General features: G+C 37.3%; 1 long non-coding RNA gene across 3 annotated transcripts in view; it reads right to left on the bottom strand.

Moving 5' to 3' along the window:
• The window catches only part of LOC149131053 (uncharacterized), a 33,796-nt gene that overhangs the window by 16,473 nt on the left and 12,323 nt on the right, over positions 1 to 5,000 (bottom strand). For 2 of the 3 annotated variants that reach the window (XR_016238333.1, XR_016238334.1), the window contains exon 3: positions 1,802 to 1,854. This is a non-coding gene — a long non-coding RNA (uncharacterized LOC149131053). Of the gene's footprint in view, positions 1 to 164; positions 254 to 1,801; positions 1,855 to 5,000 lie in introns of those variants that run through there. The other variant, XR_016238332.1, reaches the window with a different exon arrangement.

A 5,000-nucleotide genomic window follows, 5' to 3' on the forward strand; every position in this document is an offset into this window, starting at 1 on the left:
TTCGCAGTTATTGGCGTATTCTTGGGGTAATATTTGATATCAACCACGAGCTTTAAGACGGAATCCCGTGAGATAATTTTATTTTATATTCATTTATTTTTCGTTTTCCATATATATATATATATATATATATATATATATATATATATATATATATATATATATAAATTATAAGAACATCAACGAGAATGAGTATTTGAAGATTACATCATACGCGTCCAACGTCGTTTCTGTTGCTTCAGCATTTTTTATGCTGAAAGGTACAAAATACGAATCAGTGTTAGATCGATTGTAAAATTCGATATATTCAAAATTTATGCGAACACAGTGTTACCAAGGCAACCCATAACAGCTTGAATCCAAAGCAAACTTTAGAATTGCAGGATTTATTAATTCCTGTAACACGATGTATATACTAAGTTGAGGAAAAAGTTCGTGCGCCGTGTTAAAATAATGATTTTTTTATGCAAGAATTTATTCAAAAACAACTATTCTTCAAAATACAGACCATCATTTTCCACGACCTTCTGCCAACGATCTGCAAGCTTTCGGATTTGGTCAAAGTAACAATCCTTCGCCTTTGAATCGAAAAATTCATACCAATTATTATTGGTATGAATATGAATTCATAGTCTGAAAATAGAAGCTGGAGGTTTCGAAGCAGTTGTCCATAGATATTAGATATCCTCTTTTTTTTTTATTGTCAAAGAGATATTCATATCTGCAGAGCAGCTGACCGCTATGATGGCACATACCTTTGGCCCTCTGTCCCAAATAAAAATATTTGGCATGTTATGTTTACATGTGGCAGACGTTTTGATGGGAATATTCCACCAGTATTCCCTGAGTTGTATATATGTATATATGTATGTATGTATATGTGTGTTCGTGCCTGTGTGTTTATCAACACGAACGTCCCCCGCCAACAACAACAGGAATATACAGCATGCAGTACTTAAGGAAATCCATTAAAAAAAAGAACATAATGTGGTATCTTAGTATGCTTTAAGAGTTGAACGAAATGTCTTCGATCTGAAGACTGTGAGGATTGCGTTGAGACTAAACAACCGCAACAATGCAATTAGCAAGAACGATACAAACACTACGGCACCGACAATACCCGCCTGCCGTCACTAACATTTAAACCAACGCCACCCACATAATCCCCACTGACAAACCACCACCTTTTGAATCCAACTGGCATCAACAGATATTGGCTTCAAATTTTGGTCTGTAGGAAGGCAACTTCTCACTCGATAAAATGAAACTGAATAGAAAAATAAATTTCGCATTACGGATTTTCGTGTTACGGCCAGATTTTCGAGATACGTATTACTTCCTTGAAGCGAAGGATTACTGTATATACGTACACACACACACACACACACGCACACACATACAAACACACACAAACACACACACGAATAGATGCACTTAGCGCGTGACAATTTTACAGCTCAGGTTTAATCATATCAAACTCTCACGGTTGCGTGATTCTATAGGTTTATATACGGCCTGAGGAGGGCGACAACGTAATATAAAGAGCACATCAGTAATAAAGGAACCGAACATGGGCATAAATCTAGTTTTCCTATATATGTGTGTGCGTGCATGTGTGTGTGTGTGCGCGCGTGTGTGTGTCGGTATGTATATATATATATATATATATATATATATATATATATATATATATATATATATATATATAATGCATAAAAGGTCGTAGGTAAGGCCAAAACAATGAGAAGTAAATGCAAGGTAAATCACAAGAAAGCAAATTTGTGAATTAATGTAGACTTACCTTGGAGTCAATATTTCGGGGTTATGACCCCATTTTCAAGAAATTGACGAATGCTGCCGATGTGCGCACAAAAGTAAAAAAATGAATCAAAATAAATAAACCCTTCATGGCCGCAGTCAGATGACTAAAACAGGTAAACTATAAACGATAAAAGATACATAAAAATAGAGAGAGGGAGGAAGAGAGAAAGAGGGGGGGAAGAGAGAAAGGGGGGAGGGAGGGAGAAAGAAGGGGAGAGGAGGGGGAGAGGGAGAGGAGGGGGAGGGAGAGAGGAGGGAGAGGGAGAGAGGAGGGGGAGGGGGAGAGAGAGGCACACAAAGTGAGACAATAACGAAGAGACAGAGGGAGAAACGAAGAAAGCAAAACGCCATTTTGTAAAGTTGATTTATGAGTTTTGAACAAATTCATCTGCTGCGTTTAGCATTCAGACATTCAACTGACATATATGTATATGTGGATTATTTATTCCAATTTTTCTTTTTCTGCTATTTATTTTTGCAGAGCTACATCTAGACTTGGAAAAAGTCACCATTAAATGCTGACATTTTGCACTAATCGCTGAGATTCAATGAATACAGTAATACCTCGCGGATTTTTCTGGTTAATATATGTAAATTTATATCGCGGACTCATCAGTATATCACGGGTTTCTGCGGCCGATAAATATTTATATATTTTTAGATTTTGATTATTTCTGTGAGAAGTCTTGGAACGCAACACCTGCGATAGTCGAGGTGTTACTGTAATTCAGCCGCGACTGGCATGGCTAGTAATACCCAACAATTTATGGCTGTTGTTGTTGTTGTTGGTGGTGGTGGTGGTGGTGCTGGTAGAATCGGTTGTCAAGCGATGGTGGGGGAAAAACACAGGTACACAAACACACACACGCACACACACACACACACACACACACACACACACACACACACACACACATATATATATACTACGGGCTTCTTTCTATATACCAAATCCACTCACAAGGTTTTGGTCGGCCCGAGGCTATGGTAGAAGACACTTGCCTAAGGTGACATGCAGTGGGAATGAACCCGGAATCATGTGGCTAGTAACCAAACTACTTACCACACAGCTACTCTTGCGCCTACATATATATATATATTCCCGAGCGTTAAACTAATACATCCTTTTGTTGTTTACACCACCTGTCCTCCTCTGTTGTTGTTTTTTTCGTAAATTCTCCCATATGTATATATATTGGCTAAACTGGCAACATGACCATCCCTAAATACAACAATATATATATATATATATATATATATATATATATATGTATGTATGTGTGTGTGTGTGTGTGTGTGTGTGTGTGTGTGTGTGTGTGTGTAAGTTAACTGGCCAAGTATGCAGCATACTAATTATAGATACATCGTTGAAGACAAACGTACTGCACCATTGCTACAGAGATAATATGCTATATCTAGTGGAGGAAACGAATCTCATCTAGGCATTTAGATGGTTGTAAGCACACACCATTCTCAAAATCCAACGAGGCGTAAATGTTCCAGGTGGTCGCGCTACCCATTGGTGGGCCAAGTTTCGTTTCACACCAGTATATATTCTTTTTTTTAAAACACTGCACATGGATAACAGACTTTATGTCTGGATGGATACTGCTATATATTTGCTTTTCATGATTGTCACACGTCTTCATTTATCAGGTTTCTTTATTCATATTTTATAATGGATCTCAGGAAACATATTAATTAGATATCACAGTGGAATATACTTTCGCTTTCACTTTTTCTTGTTTTTTTTTTGTTTTGTTTTTGTTCTGTAGCTGCTGTGCTGTCTTTCTATATTTCTTTCTTTATTTTTTCTTTATTTTTGTCTTTTCTTTTTCTCTTTTCTCTTTTTTCTTTATTCCTTTCCTCCTTTCTTTCTCTTTCTCTCTTTGCTAGGAAGAATGAGCAGCTGCAACGCTAAGAGATGATTTCAGCAATTTATATACACATATACAGATTAATAAGGGGACACGAAGAATCATGTGTGTATATATATGTATGTACGTATGTATGTATTTATATATACATATACATAAATATTGATAATATACCTACATTTATATTATATGTGTACATATGATGTAATCTGTGTATTTATATATACATATATGTAGGTAAGTATATATATATATATATATATGTGTGTGTGTGTGTGTGTAAGTGTGTGTGTATGAAGGGTATTTAATCGTCCCCGAAAGTATGAAAGGCAAAGTCGACCTCGGCAGGATTTGAACTCAGAACGTAACGGCAGACGAAATACCGCTAAGCATTTCGCCCGGCTTCCACACATTTCTCATCTACCAAATATAGCCCGCGGCTATAGTAGGTGACAACACTTGTTCAACGTACCACGCAGTGGGATTGAACTCGAAAGCATGGGGTTACAAAGCGAACTCATTAACCAGACCACACGGCCATGCCAACGTGTAGCCATTAAACCACTTCCACCACAGCGTAATTTCAGTGTTATACTAATTGATTGGATACAATTAACCAATCAGATCTCACTTTTAGGAGGGACGTACACTCGATTTTATCAAGATCTGTGCTTCAATGGTATTCTTTATATAACTAGCAAAATCGACTTAGAATGTTGAATGATATACATATGGACTTTAAGTGAATATATAAATCACTTTATAAATGCAAATTATACACAAGCCATCTTAAAGGGAATTATAATGGTATATAGTATGCCAAGATAAGAAGTTGTCTGTTTCTGTTATTGTGAGGCTTAAATAGTATTAGGTATTATCTGTTTATTTCTAATGAATATACTCTCGATCTTTTTTTTAAATATGGTTCTGTACCACAAGGCGGCGAGCTGCCAGAATCGTTAGCATGCCGGGCAAAATGCTTAGTGACATTTCGTCCGTCTTTACATTCTGAGTTCAAATTCCGCCTAGGGTAGACTTTGTCTTTCATCCTTTCAGGGTCGATAAAATAAGTACCAGCTGAGCACTGGGGTCGATGTAATCGACTAGCCCATTCTTCCGAATTTGCTGGCCTTGTTCCAAAATTTTAAATCACTATAGTTTCTTACCACAAGGCGGCGAGCTGGCAGAATCGCTAGAGCGCCAAGCAAAATGCTTAGCGGCATTTCGTCAGTCTTTACCTTCTGAGCTCAAATTCTGCCGAGGTCGACTTTGAGAGCACAGGGGTTTCATGTGATCGGCTAG

The sequence above is a fragment of the Octopus bimaculoides genome, chromosome 25 (genome assembly GCF_046866305.1).
Source record: "Octopus bimaculoides isolate indiv1 chromosome 25, ASM4686630v1, whole genome shotgun sequence".
Classification (NCBI taxonomy): Eukaryota; Metazoa; Mollusca; class Cephalopoda; order Octopoda; family Octopodidae; genus Octopus; species Octopus bimaculoides.